The sequence below is a fragment of the Hemiscyllium ocellatum genome, chromosome 28 (assembly GCF_020745735.1).
Source record: "Hemiscyllium ocellatum isolate sHemOce1 chromosome 28, sHemOce1.pat.X.cur, whole genome shotgun sequence".
Taxonomy (NCBI): Eukaryota; Metazoa; Chordata; class Chondrichthyes; order Orectolobiformes; family Hemiscylliidae; genus Hemiscyllium; species Hemiscyllium ocellatum.
Window position 1 is genome coordinate 43,014,959 of NC_083428.1, and position 9,313 is coordinate 43,024,271.

At 54.7% G+C, this 9,313-nt stretch overlaps 7 non-coding genes across 7 annotated transcripts; all 7 read right to left on the bottom strand.

The window, feature by feature from the left end:
* Positions 1 to 76: 76 nt before the first annotated feature.
* On the bottom strand, positions 77 to 149 carry trnak-uuu (transfer RNA lysine (anticodon UUU)). The gene has a single exon. It is a non-coding gene; the product is annotated as a tRNA-Lys (tRNA).
* Positions 150 to 1,226: 1,077 nt separating this feature from the next.
* Positions 1,227 to 1,299, bottom strand: trnak-uuu (transfer RNA lysine (anticodon UUU)). Its single transcript has one exon. It is a non-coding gene; the product is annotated as a tRNA-Lys (tRNA).
* Positions 1,300 to 2,373: 1,074 nt separating this feature from the next.
* trnak-uuu (transfer RNA lysine (anticodon UUU)) lies at positions 2,374 to 2,446 on the bottom strand. Its single transcript has one exon. It is a non-coding gene; the product is annotated as a tRNA-Lys (tRNA).
* A 1,076-nt stretch (positions 2,447 to 3,522) lies between these two features.
* Positions 3,523 to 3,595, bottom strand: trnak-uuu (transfer RNA lysine (anticodon UUU)). The gene has a single exon. It is a non-coding gene; the product is annotated as a tRNA-Lys (tRNA).
* A 1,072-nt stretch (positions 3,596 to 4,667) lies between these two features.
* On the bottom strand, positions 4,668 to 4,740 carry trnak-uuu (transfer RNA lysine (anticodon UUU)). The gene has a single exon. It is a non-coding gene; the product is annotated as a tRNA-Lys (tRNA).
* A 1,076-nt stretch (positions 4,741 to 5,816) lies between these two features.
* On the bottom strand, positions 5,817 to 5,889 carry trnak-uuu (transfer RNA lysine (anticodon UUU)). The gene has a single exon. It is a non-coding gene; the product is annotated as a tRNA-Lys (tRNA).
* A 1,077-nt stretch (positions 5,890 to 6,966) lies between these two features.
* On the bottom strand, positions 6,967 to 7,039 carry trnaq-uug (transfer RNA glutamine (anticodon UUG)). Its single transcript has one exon. It is a non-coding gene; the product is annotated as a tRNA-Gln (tRNA).
* Positions 7,040 to 9,313: the final 2,274 nt, after the last annotated feature.

The following is a 9,313-nucleotide window of genomic DNA, read 5'->3' on the forward strand; positions in this document are numbered from 1 at the left end:
ACGGGAGGGCCATTGAGTCTGATTTGCTCGCACCGCCTTCTCTGTTGTTCCGTGGCAGTGCAATTTAAAAGCGACCCGCCCGAGCAGGGACTTGAACCCTGGACCCTCAGATTAAAAGTCTGATGCTCTACCGACTGAGCTACCCGGGCTCCTGGCCGGCTCCGGCCTGAGCCGGGTAAGACGTTCACGCTTCACACTGTCGCGCAGCCATTCTGACACAATCCACACAATTCAGTGGGAAAGACTGGCAGCCCCGGCTGTGCAGGGCCGATTCCAAGCCGCCATCTCTCTTCATCACCCCCACTCCATTGTCGCACCGTCCTGTCTCTACTGTAACAACCCTCCTCAACACACACCTCTGGCACCGTCCAAGCCATCAGCAAGCTTACAACACAGCACCGCCAAAGTAAGAACGGTGCTCATGAGGCAGCCTCGTCATCATCCCTCCAACACCACGCACAGTCCCTACCCCCAGCATCCACTCTCTGCTCGACACAATCCACCCCACCACAAGCCGCAGACACCGACACTCCCACACGCACTGCCACATCACCATCAGCTCCAAAACAAGGAAGATGCGCATGAAGGTTCCGTTTGATGTGTCGGAGTTGATGTAGAAAAAAGGCAGACCATCGATGAGAGCTGTCTCCATAAATCGAAACTTCAGCATGTGCAAATATAATCAGGATTTCACTGCTGCCTCCCAGCGCCACGGACCCATGTCGGATTCGAACTTCGGTCGACTCCCTGCGTGGAGTTTGCCCATTCTCCCCGTGTCTGCGTGGATTTCGTCCGACGGATCCGCTTTCCTCCCACAGACCAAAAGTGTGCAGGTCCGGTGTTCTGGCCATGCTAAATTGCCCATTGTTTTCAGGGATGTGTAGTTTCGGTGCATTTGTTCGGGGTAAATGCATAGTCATGCGGTAAGGGTTTGGCTGCCTGGGGGATGCTCTTGGGAGAGTCGGTCGCCTGTTTCCACAGTCGAGGGATTCTATGCTAATTTCTGATTTCGCAAATTTGGAGGATCTGAAAGAGATCAATTCAAACAGAAGTCACGCGTTGCGGGTGAAACACCGCGAGTTTGGCAGCACCTGCGACAGTTCGGAAATGCAGGCAAAACGGGCCTGTGCTTGCTTCCGCCACCGCCAGAACGGGAGGGCCATTGAGTCTGATTTGCTCGCACCGCCTTCTCTGTTGTTCCGTGGCAGTGAAATTTAAAAGCGACCCGCCCGAGCAGGGACTTGAACCCTGGACCCTCAGATTAAAAGTCTGATGCTCTACCGACTGAGCTACCCGGGCTCCTGGCCGGCCCCGGCCGAGCCGGGTAAGACGTTCACGCTTCACACTGTCGCGCAGCCATTCTGACACAATCCACACAATTCAGTGGGAAAGACGGGCAGCCCCGGCTGTGCAGGGCCGATTCCAAGCCGCCATCTCTCTTCATCACCCCCACTCCATTGTCGCACCGTCCTGTCTCTACTGTAACAACCCTCCTCAACACACACCTCTGGCACCGTCCAAGCCATCAGCAAGCTTACAACACAGCACCGCCAAAGTAAGAACGGTGCTCATGAGGCAGCCTCGTCATCATCCCTCCAACACCACGCACAGTCCCTACCCCCAGCATCCACTCTCTGCTCGACACAATCCACCCCACCACAAGCCGCAGACACCGACACTCCCACACGCACTGCCACATCACCATCAGCTCCAAAACAAGGAAGATGCGCATGAAGGTTCCGTTTGATGTGTCGGAGTTGATGTAGAAAAAGGCAGACCATCGATGAGAGCTGTCTCCATAAATCGAAACTTCAGCATGTGCAAATATAATCAGGATTTCACTGCTGCCTCCCAGCGCCACGGACCCATGTCGGATTCGAACTTCGGTCGACTCCCTGCGTGGAGTTTGCCCATTCTCCCGTGTCTGCGTGGATTTCGTCCGACGGATCCGCTTTCCTCCCACAGACCAAAAGTGTGCAGGTCCGGTGTTCTGGCCATGCTAAATTGCCCATTGTTTTCAGGGATGTGTAGTTTCGGTGCATTTGTTCGGGGTAAATGCATAGTCATGCGGTAAGGGTTTGGCTGCCTGGGGGATGCTCTTGGGAGAGTCGGTCGCCTGTTTCCACAGTCGAGGGATTCTATGCTAATTTCTGATTTCGCAAATTTGGAGGATCTGAAAGAGATCAATTCAAACAGAAGTCACGCGTTGCGGGTGAAACACCGCGAGTTTGGCAGCACCTGCGACAGTTCGGAAATGCAGGCAAAACGGGCCTGTGCTTGCTTCCGCCACCGCCAGAACGGGAGGGCCATTGAGTCTGATTTGCTCGCACCGCCTTCTCTGTTGTTCCGTGGCAGTGCAATTTAAAAGCGACCCGCCCGAGCAGGGACTTGAACCCTGGACCCTCAGATTAAAAGTCTGATGCTCTACCGACTGAGCTACCCGGGCTCCTGGCCGGCCCGGCCTGAGCCGGGTAAGACGTTGACGCTTCACACTGTCGCGCAGCCATTCTGACACAATCCACACAATTCAGTGGGGAAAGACTGGCAGCCCCGGCTGTGCAGGGCCGATTCCAAGCCGCCATCTCTCTTCATCACCCCCACTCCATTGTCGCACCGTCCTCTCTCTACTGTAACAACCCTCCTCAACACACACCTCTGGCACCGTCCAAGCCATCAGCAAGCTTACAACACAGCACCGCCAAAGTAAGAACGGTGCTCATGAGGCAGCCTCGTCATCATCCCTCCAACACCACGCACAGTCCCTACCCCCAGCATCCACTCTCTGCTCGACACAATCCACCCCACCACAAGCCGCAGACACCGACACTCCCACACGCACTGCCACATCACCATCAGCTCCAAAACAAGGAAGATGCGCATGAAGGTTCCGTTTGATGTGTCGGAGTTGATGTAGAAAAAAGGCAGACCATCGATGAGAGCTGTCTCCATAAATCGAAACTTCAGCATGTGCAAATATAATCAGGATTTCACTGCTGCCTCCCAGCGCCACGGACCCATGTCGGATTCGAACTTCGGTCGACTCCCTGCGTGGAGTTTGCCCATTCTCCCGTGTCTGCGTGGATTTCGTCCGACGGATCCGCTTTCCTCCCACAAACCAAAAGTGTGCAGGTCCGGTGTTCTGGCCATGCTAAATTGCCCATTGTTTTCAGGGATGTGTAGTTTCGGTGCATTTGTTCGGGGTAAATGCATAGTCATGCGGTAAGGGTTTGGCTGCCTGGGGGATGCTCTTGGGAGAGTCGGTCGCCTGTTTCCACAGTCGAGGGATTCTATGCTAATTTCTGATTTCGCAAATTTGGAGGATCTGAAAGAGATCAATTCAAACAGAAGTCACGCGTTGCGGGTGAAACACCGCGAGTTTGGCAGCACCTGCGACAGTTCGGAAATGCAGGCAAAACGGGCCTGTGCTTGCTTCCGCCACCGCCAGAACGGGAGGGCCATTGAGTCTGATTTGCTCGCACCGCCTTCTCTGTTGTTCCGTGGCAGTGAAATTTAAAAGCGACCCGCCCTAGCAGGGACTTGAACCCTGGACCCTCAGATTAAAAGTCTGATGCTCTACCGACTGAGCTACCCGGGCTCCGGGCTGGCCCCGGCCTGAGCCGGGTAAGACGTTCACGCTTCACACTGTCGCGCAGCCATTCTGACACAATCCACACAATTCAGTGGAAAGACTGGCAGCCCCGGCTGTGCAGGGCCGATTCCAAGCCGCCATCTCTCTTCATCACCCCCACTCCATTGTCGCACCGTCCTCTCTCTACTGTAACAACCCTCCTCAACACACACCTCTGGCACCGTCCAAGCCATCAGCAAGCTTACAACACAGCACCGCCAAAGTAAGAACGGTGCTCATGAGGCAGCCTCGTCATCATCCCTCCAACACCACGCACAGTCCCTACCCCAGCATCCACTCTCTGCTCGACACAATCCACCCACCACAAGCCGCAGACACCGACACTCCCACACGCACTGCCACATCACCATCAGCTCCAAAACAAGGAAGATGCGCATGAAGGTTCCGTTTGATGTGTCGGAGTTGATGTAGAAAAAAGGCAGACCATCGATGAGAGCTGTCTCCATAAATCGAAACTTCAGCATGTGCAAATATAATCAGGATTTCACTGCTGCCTCCAGCGCCACGGACCCATGTCGGATTCGAACTTCGGTCGACTCCCTGCGTGGAGTTTGCCCATTCTCCCCGTGTCTGCGTGGATTTCGTCCGACGGATCCGCTTTCCTCCCACAGACCAAAAGTGTGCAGGTCCGGTGTTCTGGCCATGCTAAATTGCCCATTGTTTTCAGGGATGTGTAGTTTCGGTGCATTTGTTCGGGGTAAATGCATTAGTCATGCGGTAAGGGTTTGGCTGCCTGGGGAGTGCTCTTGGGAGAGTCGGTCGCCTGTTTCCACAGTCGAGGGATTCTATGCTAATTTCTGATTTCGCAATTTGGAGGATCTGAAAGAGATCAATTCAAACAGAAGTCACGCGTTGCGGAGGAAACACCGCGAGTTTGGCAGCACCTGCGACAGTTCGGAAATGCAGGCAAAACGGGCCTGTGCTTGCTTCCGCCACCGCCAGAACGGGAGGGCATTGAGTCTGATTTGCTCGCACCGCCTTCTCTGTTGTTCCGTGGCAGTGCAATTTAAAAGCGACCCGCCCGAGCAGGGACTTGAACCCTGGACCCTCAGATTAAAAGTCTGATGCTCTACCGACTGAGCTACCCGGGCTCCTGGGCCGCCTCCGGCCTGAGCCGGGTAAGACGTTCACGCTTCACACTGTCGCGCAGCCATTCTGACACAATCCACACAATTCAGTGGGAAAGACTGGCAGCCCCGGCTGTGCAGGGCCGATTCCAAGCCGCCATCTCTCTTCATCACCCCCACTCCATTGTCGCACCGTCCTCTCTCTACTGTAACAACCCTCCTCAACACACACCTCTGGCACCGTCCAAGCCATCAGCAAGCTTACAACACAGCACCGCCAAAGTAAGAACGGTGCTCATGAGGCAGCCTCGTCATCATCCCTCCAACACCACGCACAGTCCCTACCCCAGCATCCACTCTCTGCTCGACACAATCCACCCCACCACAAGCCGCAGACACCGACACTCCCACACGCACTGCCACATCACCATCAGCTCCAAAACAAGGAAGATGCGCATGAAGGTTCCGTTTGATGTGTCGGAGTTGATGTAGAAAAAAGGCAGACCATCGATGAGAGCTGTCTCCATAAATCGAAACTTCAGCATGTGCAAATATAATCAGGATTTCACTGCTGCCTCCCAGCGCCACGGACCCATGTCGGATTCGAACTTCGGTCGACTCCCTGCGTGGAGTTTGCCCATTCTCCCCGTGTCTGCGTGGATTTCGTCCGACGGATCCGCTTTCCTCCCACAGACAAAAGTGTGCAGGTCCGGTGTTCTGGCCATGCTAAATTGCCCATTGTTTTCAGGGATGTGTAGTTTCGGTGCATTTGTTCGGGGTAAATGCATAGTCATGCGGTAAGGGTTTGGCTGCCTGGGGGATGCTCTTGGGAGAGTCGGTCGCCTGTTTCCACAGTCGAGGGATTCTATGCTAATTTCTGATTTCGCAAATTTGGAGGATCTGAAAGAGATCAATTCAAACAGAAGTCACGCGTTGCGGAGAAACACCGCGAGTTTGGCAGCACCTGCGACAGTTCGGAAATGCAGGGCAAAACGGGCCTGTGCTTGCTTCCGCCACCGCCAGAACGGGAGGGCCATTGAGTCTGATTTGCTCGCACCGCCTTCTCTGTTGTTCCGTGGCAGTGCAATTTAAAAGCGACCCGCCCGAGCAGGGACTTGAAACCCTGGACCCTCAGATTAAAAGTCTGATGCTCTACGACTGAGCTACCCGGGCTCCTGGCCGGCCCGGCCTGAGCCGGGTAAGACGTTCACGCTTCACACTGTCGCGCAGCCATTCTGACACAATCCACACAATTCAGTGGGAAAGACTGGCAGCCCGGCTGTGCAGGGCCGATTCCAAGCCGCCATCTCTCTTCATCACCCCCACTCCATTGTCGCACCGTCCTCTCTCTACTGTAACAACCCTCCTCAACACACACCTCTGGCACCGTCCAAGCCATCAGCAAGCTTACAACACAGCACCGCCAAAGTAAGAACGGTGCTCATGAGGCAGCCTCGTCATCATCCCTCCAACACCACGCACAGTCCCTACCCCCAGCATCCACTCTCTGCTCGACACAATCCACCCCACCACAAGCCGCAGACACCGACACTCCCACACGCACTGCCACATCACCATCAGCTCCAAAACAAGGAAGATGCGCATGAAGGTTCCGTTTGATGTGTCGGAGTTGATGTAGAAAAAAGGCAGACCATCGATGAGAGCTGTCTCCATAAATCGAAACTTCAGCATGTGCAAATATAATCAGGATTTCACTGCTGCCTCCCAGCGCCACGGACCATGTCGGATTCGAACTTCGGTCGACTCCCTGCGTGGAGTTTGCCCATTCTCCCCGTGTCTGCGTGGATTTCGTCCGACGGATCCGCTTTCCTCCCACAGACCAAAAGTGTGCAGGTCCGGTGTTCTGGCCATGCTTAATTGCCCATTGTTTTCAGGGATGTGTAGTTTCGGTGCATTTGTTCGGGGTAAATGCATAGTCATGCGGTAAGGGTTTGGCTGCCTGGGGGATGCTCTTGGGAGAGTCGGTCGCCTGTTTCCACAGTCGAGGGATTCTATGCTAATTTCTGATTTCGCAAATTTGGAGGATCTGAAAGAGATCAATTCAAACAGAAGTCAACGCGTTGCGGGGAGAAACACCGCGAGTTTGGCAGCACCTGCGACAGTTCGGAAATGCAGGCAAAACGGGCCTGTGCTTGCTTCCGCCACCGCCAGAACGGGAGGGCCATTGAGTCTGATTTGCTCGCACCGCCTTCTCTGTTGTTCCGTGGGCAGTGCAATTTAAAAGCGACCCGCCCGAGCAGGGACTTGAACCCTGGACCCTCAGATTCAAAGTCTGATGCTCTAACGACTGAGCTACCCGGGCTCCTGGCCGGCTCCGGCCTGAGCGGGTAAGACGTTCACGCTTCACACTGTCGCGCAGCCATTCTGACACAATCCACACAATTCAGTGGGAAAGACTGGCAGCCCCGGCTGTGCAGGGCCGATTCCAAGCCGCCATCTCTCTTCATCACCCCCACTCCATTGTCGCACCGTCCTCTCTCTACTGTAACAACCCTCCTCAACACACACCTCTGGCACCGTCCAAGCCATCAGCAAGCTTACAACACAGCACCGCCAAAGTAAGAACGGTGCTCATGAGGCAGCCTCGTCATCATCCCTCCAACACCACGCACAGTCCCTACCCCAGCATCCACTCTCTGCTCGACACAATCCACCCACCACAAGCCGCAGACACCGACACTCCCACACGCACTGCCACATCACCATCAGCTCCAAAACAAGGAAGATGCGCATGAAGGTTCCGTTTGATGTGTCGGAGTTGATGTAGAAAAAAGGCAGACCATCGATGAGAGCTGTCTCCATAAATCGAAACTTCAGCATGTGCAAATATAATCAGGATTTCACTGCTGCCTCCCAGCGCCACGGACCCATGTCGGATTCGAACTTCGGTCGACTCCCTGCGTGGAGTTTGCCATTCTCCCGTTGTCTGCGTGGATTTCGTCCGACGGATCCGCCTTTCCTCCACAGACCAAAAGTGTGCAGGTCCGGTGTTCTGGCCATGCTAAATTGCCCATTGTTTTCAGGGATGTGTAGTTTCGGTGCATTTGTTCGGGGTAAATGCATAGTCATGCGGTAAGGGTTTGGGCTGCCTGGGGGATGCTCTTGGGAGAGTCGGTCGCCTGTTTCCACAGTCGAGGGATTCTATGCTAATTTCTGATTTCGCAAATTTGGAGGATCTGAAAGAGATCAATTCAAACAGAAGTCACGCGTTGCGGGAGAAACACCGCGAGTTTGGCAGCACCTGCGACAGTTCGGAAATGCAGGCAAAACGGGCCTGTGCTTGCTTCCGCCACCGCCAGAACGGGAGGGCCATTGAGTCTGATTTGCTCGCACCGCCTTCTCTGTTGTTCCGTGGCAGTGCAATTTAAAAGCGACCCGCCGTGCAGGGACTTGAACCTGGACCCTCAGATTAAAAGTCTGATGCTCTACCGACTGAGCTACCCGGGCTCCTGGCCGGCCCCGGCCTGAGCCGGGTAAGACGTTCACGCTTCACACTGTCGCGCAGCCATTCTGACACAATCCACACAATTCAGTGGGAAAGACTGGCAGCCCCGGCTGTGCAGGGCCGATTCCAAGCCGCCATCTCTCTTCATCACCCCCACTCCATTGTCGCACCGTCCTCTCTCTACTGTAAACAACCCTCCTCAACACACACCTCTGGCCGTCCAAGCCATCAGCAAGCTTACAACACAGCACCGCCAAAGTAAGAACGGTGCTCATGAGGCAGCCTCGTCATCATCCCTCCAACACCACGCACAGTCCCTACCCCCAGCATCCACTCTCTGCTCGACACAATCCACCCCACCACAAGCCGCAGACACCGACACTCCCACACGCACTGCCACATCACCATCAGCTCCAAAACAAGGAAGATGCGCATGAAGGTTCCGTTTGATGTGTCGGAGTTGATGTAGAAAAAGGCAGGACCATCGATGAGAGCTGTCTCCATAAATCGAAACTTCAGCATGTGCAAATATAATCAGGATTTCACTGCTGCCTCCCAGCGCCAACGGACCCATGTCGGATTCGAACTTCGGTCGACTCCCTGCGTGGAGTTTGCCCATTCTCCCCGTGTGTCTGCGTGGATTTCGTCCGACGGATCCGCTTTCCTCCACAGACCAAAAGTGTGCAGCTCCGGTGTTCTGGCCATGCTAAATTGCCCATTGTTTTCAGGGATGTGTAGTTTCGGTGCATTTGTTCGGGGTTAAATGCATAGTCATGCGGTAAGGGTTTGGCTGCCTGGGGGATGCTCTTGGGAGAGTCGGTCGCCTGTTTCCACAGTCGAGGGATTCTATGCTAATTTCTGATTTCGCAATTTTGGAGGATCTGAAAGAGATCAATTCAAACAGAAGTCACGCGTTTGCGGGAGAAACACCGCGAGTTTGGCAGCACCTGCGACAGTTCGGAATGCAGGCAAAACGGGCCTGTGCTTGCTTCCGCCACCGCCAGAACGGGAGGGCCATTGAGTCTGATTTGCTCGCACCGCCTTCTCTGTTGTTCCGTGGCAGTGCAATTTAAAAGCGACCCGCCCGAGCAGGGACTGAACCCTGGACCCTCAGATTAAAAGTCTGATGCT